Genomic DNA, 8,692 nt, shown 5'->3' on the forward strand with positions numbered 1-8,692 from the left:
CAGAGTTAATGTTTCGGGTCTGGTGACCCTTCACAGATGCTGCCAGACCTGCTGAGCTTTTCCAGCAACTTCTGTTTTTGTTCCTGATTTACAGCAACTGCATTTCTTTCGGTTTTTAAACTTATCCAAAATGTCTTTTACACGTTGTAATTGTACTCACATGATCACTTCCTCAGGAATTTCATTCCACACGCGAACCATCCTTTCCCATGATTTTTTTTTTATAAAAAAATATCTCTCTCCTCACACCTTAAAAGTGTGCACCCAGTCTTGAAATCCCCCATCCTAAGGGGAATGAAACTACCATTAACTTGATCTAGACCCCTCATTGTTTACAAAACAATCAGGGTTGCTTCAACCTTCTACACTCCAGTGAACAAAGTCCCAGCCTATTCAGCCTTCCTTTATAACTCGAATCTTCGATACCCAGCAACGTCCTGGTAAATCTCTTGAACCCACTCCAGCTTAATATCCTTCCCATAACCGAGTGACCAGAACCAGACAGTATTCCAGGAGAGGGCTCACCAACGTCCTGTACAACCTCAACATGACTTCCCAACACCGATACTCAAAGGACTGAGCTATGAAGGTAAGTGTGCCAAACCCCTTTTTAAACCACCCAGTCTAGGTGTGACAAGCTTGAAAGAATTATACCCGAACCCCTATGTCCCTCTGTTCTACAACACAAACAAACAGAGGCCCTATCATTAATTGTACAATCCCTACTCTTGGTCATTGTACCAAAAGGCAACACCTCGCATTCATCCAGAAGGAACTCCATCTGCCGTTTTTTGGCCCACTGTCCAATTTGATCAAAGATCTCTTTGTAATCTTAGAAAACCTTATTCATTGCCTACTATACCACCAATTTTGGTGATTCACAAACTTACGAACCATGCCTTCTATATTCTCATCCAAATCATTTATATTAAAAAGTGACAAAAACAAAAGAGGACCCAGAACCAATCCCTATGGAACACCGCTGGTCACATGCCTCTAGTCCAAAATAAACAACCCTCCACCACCACCCTGTCTCCTGCAATTAAAGCCAATTATGTATCCAATTGGCAAACTCACCCTGAATTCCATGTGACCTAACTTTACTAATTAGTCTAACATGTGGAAACTTGTCAAAGGCTGTGCCCTCAATCTTTTTGGCAACTTCCTCAAAAACCTCAAGTTTGAGAGACACTTTTCCTCACACAACACTATGCTGGCCATCCTTAATCAATTTCCCACCCCCCACTCTCCCAATCTCCAAATGTCCATAAATCATATCTTTTATAATCACCAACAACTTACCCACAACCAAAGTCATACTTACTGGTCTATAGATCCCAATTTCTCCTTACATCTTTTCTTAAGAAAAAGTACATTAGCCAGCCTCCAGTCATCAGGCACCTCACCTGTGGTTATAGATGATGCAAATATTTCTGCAAGGGATCTCAGTTTCCTCCTTAACTCCACACAATGTTCTGGGATACATTAGATCAGGTCCGGAGATTTTTACAGCTTTACGTTCTCCAAGACCTCCTGAACTACTATTTCTGTAATGTGAACTGTTTTTAAAACATCAAAAAATTTATTTCTCTGGATTCTCTAGAATCCATTTCTTTCTCCAGTCAAAACTGATGAAATATTCATTTAATGTCTCTCCCATCTCCTGGGGTTCAACAGAAAGATGGCCTCCTTGACCTTTAAGGGGCCCTACCCTCTCTCTAGTTACTGTCTTGCTGTTAAAGTATTTGCAGAATCTTTTTGGATTATCCTTAAATCTTACCTGCCACCGTTCTCATATCCCCTCTTTGCCTTACTGATATCTCTCAATATTATCCCTACTCTTTATAGTGATTAAGAGAACCAAGCTGTCTATATCCAAAATAAAAAAGTTTCCCTTTTATTCTTGACTAGAACCTCAATATCTAAAATATCAATATCATCCATTGTTCCTTAACCCTACCAGCCTTACTTTTCACTCCAAAAAAGGAAGGTAATGCCTCTGAACTCTTGTCATCGTAGTCTTGAAAGCCTCCCCCTTGTCAGATGCCCTTTTACCTGTGAACAGTCTATTTCAATCAAATTGTTCTTGACTCATACCATTAAAAAAAGCTAACTTTTATGGAAGATTTGTCCTTTTCCATAGCCATTTTGAAGTTAGTAGAATTAAGATCGCTAGACCCAAAGTGTTCACCCACTCTGACTTCAGTTAGCTGCCCTGCTTTACTGCCCAAAAAAATATCTAGTTTTGCTCTCTCTCTTGTAGGAGCATCCACATATTGATTAAGAAAAATTTTCTTAAACACATTTGACAAATTCTTTACCATCCATAACTTTAACACTATGGCAGCCCAAGACAATGTTTGGAAAAATCAAAACCCCCATTATTACAACCTTATGCTTACATATATAGGAGATCTTCCCACATATTTGTTTCTCAATTCCCTTGACTTTTGAGGGGTGGCGGGGTGGGGGGGGGTGGTGGTGCCTATAGTACCATCCCAAAGTGATCTTTCCTTTATTTCTACCCACATATTTTCACTGGATGCCTTTTCAGAAATATCTTCCATAGTTACAGCAGTAATGTATTCCTTAAATCAAGAATGCCACCACCCCACCCAAATCCTTTCTTGCCTCCTTTCCTATGGGATCTAAAACCTGGAACATTGAGCTGCCTGTCTTGTCCATCTTTCAGCCAATTTTCTGTCATCACTATGACGACCCAATGTTCTTAAATATGCCCCGAGTTCACCAGCCTTACCTGTAAGACCCTTTGCATTGAAATAAATGCAATTTAGTTCTTCATAATTACTACATTCTGACTCTCTCATCTTTCTTTCATAACTGACATGCTCTCTTCACATCAAGAGCCTTCCCCAATCTTTCTGTTTACACCGCTACTTAGTATTCCTCCATTCCCCCTCTCTAGCAGTATAGAGTCTCCCTTAATGGAATGAGCAAATTTCCCTGCTAAGATATTGGTCCCTTTCCAGTTCAGGTTAGGCCTGTCATTGAGTCAGATTTGTACAGCATGGAAACAGACCCTTTGGTCCAACTCGTCCATGCCAGCCAGGTATCCTAAATTAATCTAGTCCCATTTACCAGCATTTGGCCCTTCTCCCTCCAAACCCTTCTTGTTCATATACCTCTCTAGATGCCTTTTAAAGTGTTGCAATTGTACCAGCCTCCATCACTTCCTCTGGCAGTTCATTCAGTATACCTACCTCCCTCTGTATGAAAAAGTTGTTCCTTAGGTCCCTTTTAAATCTTTCCCCTCTCAGCTTAAATCTACACCCTATAGTTTTGAGCTCCTCCTTTTCAGGTTTAACAACATCTTTCCTATAGGAGGGAGACCAGAATTGAACAGAGTTCTAAAAGCGGCCTAACTGATGTCCTGTACAGTCACATGACCTCCCAACTCCCATACTCAATGCATTGACCAATAAAGGCAAGCATACTAAACGCCTTCTTCATTATCCTGTCAACCTGGAACTCCACTTTCAAGGAAGTAAGAACCTGCGCTCCAAGGTCTCTTTGTTCAGCAACCCTCCCCAGGACGTTACCATTAAGGAGATAAGACCTGCCTGATTAGCCTTTCCAAAATGCAGCACCTCGTATTTATCTAAATTAAACTCCATCTGCCACTCCTCAGCCCATTGGCCCACCTGAACAAGAACACATTGTACACGGAGGTAACCTTCTTCACTGTCCACTACACCTCCAATTTTGGTGTCATCTACAAACTTACTAACCATACCTCCTATGTTCACATCCAAATCATTTATATCAATGACAAAAAAGTAGTGAACCCAGCACCAATCCTTGTGGCACACACCACTGGTCACAGGTCTCCAGTCTGCTTTGACCAAGTATTTTTAATCCCAAAAGACATTCCAGTTGTTTAAAAACTTGAATCCCTGAACAATACACCAACTTTTCAGCAATTGATTTATCTCCTTTATCCCTTTGTTTGAGTTTGGCATTGGGAGTAAACCAGAGATTACTAGATTTAATGTTTTTTTTTAAAACTTTAACATAATTTCACCTGTTCCTGCTGTCGCTCAAAGTGTATTTCTAACCCCTTTGAAAGCAGGTTTGGATTTACACACGACTTCACAGCCTCACCAATATTTAAGCTTTGCGATGACAACAAAAGTGATCTTTTAGTCCCTCCATAACCCTCCAGCCCAAGTATTGGTTCCAGCACTGTTTGAAACACACTTTTTATATTGTAAGTCTGCAATGCACGGTATTTAATATAGGCAAGCTTCATTGTTTGAAAGGTTATTTGTTTGATGCAATTTGAATTACGTAGTTTAAAGTCACATTCTGGCAAAGAAGTATTAAAAAAGTGCTAGTAATTCATACTGTGATCCCTAGTTTGTGGTTTTCACCATTAAACAGCTTTCAACCCAACATTCACATCAAAATTGCACAATACCTCTGCTCAGCCTTTGTTTTGCGGCATGTGGGAAGGGGTGATCTGAATCAAAGTACTTAAGTTGGGGGGGGGCGGCGGGGGAAGCAAAGAAATTCAAACAGATAACCATTTTGGACAGTTTCCTGCATTTGCCAGCAACCAGGTCAAAATAATCATCAGCAGAGGCGGGAATCTTCCGTCTTTCCCAGCCACACTAATCAGGAACCTCTGTTGAAATCCTTTAAAAGTATATAGTTTGAGGAACTTTGTCATTCTATCCTACATGATCAGAAACATACAATAGCATTCATGATTGTCACTTGGACAATGGTCATTTAAGCCATGAAATTAACCATAAAAAAAAGGTACAATAGGATTGTAATTATAAAAACTTTCTGCCCATGATTTTATCACAAGAATCAGTCTGCTTAAAATAACTTGATAATGCATGCACGAACATAAAAGGATAGAGAAATATTATCTGAATTTATTCATGTGAAAATATAGTAGTCATTTCTCACTATATACACACACTGGCATTTTAACATCTTTAGAAGCAAAACAAGGATTAAAAAAAAAGTGACTTTTCCCAACTGAAAATTTGATACTTCTAAGCGGGTGTAATTTTAGGTCTCAAACAAGTTAAAAATCACAAATGTGTTAATTATTACCAGGCACAAGTATGGAGTTTTCATTAATTTGCTTAAGAACATGTTTAAAATTTCCACCCAGAGCCATGTAGTAATATAAGAAATAATCTATCACTAACAATGGAGTCTTGGCTGTTCCCTCAGTCATACAAAAGGAATTCATGGAGCTTACCTGCACTCAGCACACTTGTTAACAACTGATCATGTATCTTAAAGTCAGATGTACAGCACAGAAACAGACCCTTCAGTCCAACTCGACCATGTATCCTAAATTAATCTAGGCCTATTTGCCAGCATTTCACAGGGATATGGGCCAACCCTTCCTATTCATGTATCCACCCAAATGCCTTTTAAAAATGTTGCAATTGTACCCAACTCCAACACTTCCTCTTGCAGCTCATTTCATGTACACACCACCCTCTGCATGAAAAAGTTGCCCCTTAGGTCCCTTATCAATCTTTCCCCTCTCACCTTAAAACCTATGCCTTTAGTTTTAGATACCCCTACCCTGGGGTAAGGCCTTGGCCATTCATCCTACACATACCCTTCATATTTTATAAGCTTCTCTAAGATCACCCCTCTGTCTCCAACACTCCAGAGACAGTAGCCCCAGACTATTCATCCTCTCCCTACAGCTCAAACCCTCCAACCCTGGCAATATCCTTGTAAATCTTTTCTGAACCCCTTCAAGTTTAACAAAATCCTTCCTATAGCAGGGGAGAACAGAATTGCATGCTGTATTCCAAAAGTGGCCTAACCAATGTCCTGTACAGCTGTAACATGGCTTCCCAAGTCCTACACTCAATGCACCGACCAATAAAAGCAAACATACCAAAACGCCTTCTTCACTGTCCTATCTACCTGCAACTCCACTTTCAAGAAACTATGAACCTGCACTCCAAGGTCTCTTTGATCAGCATCACTCCCCAAGGCCTTACCATTAAGTGTACACCTCCAGTTTTGGGATCATTTGCAAACTTACTAACCATACCTATGTTAATATCCAAATCATTTGTATAAATGATGAAAAGCAGTAGACCCAGCACTAATCCTTGTGACACACCACTGGTCACAGGCCTCCAGTTTGAAAAGCAACCCTCCAACATCATCCCTGTTGAGACCTCTGACGCTTTGTGGTACAGACCAATGATTAAGTAACTTTAGTTTAAAAGGAACTTGCCATAATTGTAGAATTCTCCAAAGACAATTAGTAGCTTGTAGAAAATCAATACTGTTTTGACAATATTAAAAAGCTTTCATTTACAGATGTTTTTATAAAACTAACCTGCCAAGCACTGTAAGTTTGACAATTATGTAAAACATAAAAAGTGGTTTGTAATACAGGTAAGGATTATGATACAATCACATTATTTTAAATGATTTTTTTTTTCCCCCCCCCAAGAGTTGGCTAAATACACTTGCACAAATTCAGGCTTTGGTTGGGTACATAACACCTTACGTGACCTTAGGCCTTCCAAAATTCACCACAATCATAAGATACTTTGCATTGTCACAGTTGTACGCTAGGCAAACATAAACAATTTTCACAGTGCAGGAGTCCATAAGAAAAAACACAAATTGGATAACAGACAAATTGAAAGACAGCACCTAAAAGTAAAAGCGCTGCACTAAGTTCAACTTAATAATCACCACTTATCTTTCACACTGGACAGGTCCCACCAGTAATAGGTTTATAGAATAGCCACCTGTGGTGTAACCATTCAACCTATTGATCCTTTGCTGGCTCTATGCAACAGCAAATTAACAAGTTCCCCTCCCCCACACTTTTCCCATATTACTGAAAATCTCTTTCCTTCAGGTGTTTATCCAACTTTCTTGTGGAAGTCACAAGTTAACCTGCCTCCATCATTCTCTCAGATAATACATTCCAGGTTATGATTTTTGATGTGTGAAAGATTTTCCCCATGTTGCTTTCAGTTCTTTTGCTGATCCCCTCAAATCTATGTGCTCTACTTTCTAAACCTCTAGACAACGAGAACAGTTTCTCTCCAAGTTGACTCCTTATCATTTTGAACCTTCATTATGTTTCCTCTCATTCTCCGCAGAAAGCAAACTGATTGTCCTATCTATCCCTGTAACTATTCTTGTAAATATTATTTGTACTCTCTCTAAAGCCTATCACAATCTTTCTAACATATAGTGATTCTTACATGCTTCAATAGATCAATGGATAAATACACCATCCAATATGTCATTGAATTACAAAGAAAGAAGATAAATACAAGTGGAAATAATTTTGACCTCCCTTAGCTCATTCATCTAGAGAGAGCCAACTATCCTTCCATTCAGACTTCCAGCTGTTTCTTAATTGATTTCAAGCTTTAGTCTCTACCTTGGTTATGCTTGAAGGATTCAAGAGCTGGAAAGGATCAAAATAAGAGAAAAAGCAGCTCATGCTCCTTTTGCTGATTGTTATCCAATGACTCAAATTAGGAGGTGCAAATGAGCACATGATGACCCTTGAATGTAATGTCAATCACAGTTCAAGCCCTTGTGGTGCAGTGATAGTGTCCCTGCCTTAGGACCATTGGGCCTGAATTCAAGTCCCACTTACTCTATAGGTGTGTCATAACACATTTGAACAGGTTGATTAAAAATATCTGTTTGTCGCAGTTGAGCAGCCTTCTGTCTAAACTTACAAGGGGTGGAGGTTAGATAGACCATAGGTTTAGGGTAAAAGTTTGGCACAACATTGTGAGCCGAAGGGCCTGCACTGTTCTATGTTCTACAAATGAAGAACAACATGGGGAAGTAATGTAGTGGTATTGTCACTAGGCTAGTAATCTAGAACTCCAGGCTAATGCTTTGGGGACATGTGTTCAAAGCTAAAAATAACAAGACTTGTGGTCTCCAGTATTGCTCATTCTATTATCACTCTTACTAAGAGTATTTAATTTACTATTTTTAGCATTAGATTTAGCATACTATTGATGTTTTGAAGAGGTGGCAAAGACTGATGAGGACAAAGCAAACATTGTCTATATGAACTTCAAAACATTTGACAAGGTTCCACATGGTAGACTAGTTAGTAAGGTTAGATCACATGGGAGGGTTCTGAGGAAGGGTCACTTGACCTGAAATGTTAACTCTGATTTCTCTCCACAGATGCTGCCAGACCTGCTGAGCTTTTTCAGCAATTTCTATTTTCATCTCTGATTTACAGCATCTGCAGTTCTTTCAGTTTTTATTAAGTATATCATATGGGATCCAGGGAGATCTAGCCAATTGGGTACAAAATTGACTCGAAGGTAGGAGACAGAGAATGGTGGGGGTGGGGGTTGCTTTTTGGACTGGAGGCCTGTAACCAGCGGTGTGCCATAAGGATCGGTGCTGGGTCCATTGCTTTTTGTCATTTATATAAATAGTTTGGATGTGAATAAAGGAGGTATGGTTAGTAAGTTTGCGGGTGACACCAAAATTGGTGGTGTAGTGGGCAGTGAAGAAGAGTATCTCAGAGTACAATGGGACCTTGATCAGATGGGCTAATGGACTGAGGAGTGGCAGATGAGTTTAATTTAGATAACTATGAGGTGTTGTACCAGGGCAGGACTTATACAGTTAATGGGAGGGCCCTTGGTACTGTTCCTGAACAAAGAGGCCTATG

At 39.7% G+C, this 8,692-nt stretch overlaps 1 protein-coding gene across 1 annotated transcript in view; it reads right to left on the reverse strand.

Annotated features, from left to right (window-relative positions):
* LOC125484792 (high mobility group protein B3-like) overlaps positions 1–6,699 on the reverse strand; it is a 23,388-nt gene extending 16,689 nt beyond the window's left edge. The window contains exon 1 of the mRNA XM_048604925.1: positions 6,676–6,699. The gene's annotated coding sequence lies outside the window, so the exon portion shown is untranslated. The remainder of the gene's footprint in view (positions 1–6,675) is intronic.
* Positions 6,700–8,692: the final 1,993 nt, after the last annotated feature.

Source organism: Rhincodon typus, chromosome 14 (assembly GCF_021869965.1).
Source record: "Rhincodon typus isolate 14 chromosome 14, sRhiTyp1.1, whole genome shotgun sequence".
In the NCBI taxonomy this organism is placed as follows: Eukaryota; Metazoa; Chordata; class Chondrichthyes; order Orectolobiformes; family Rhincodontidae; genus Rhincodon; species Rhincodon typus.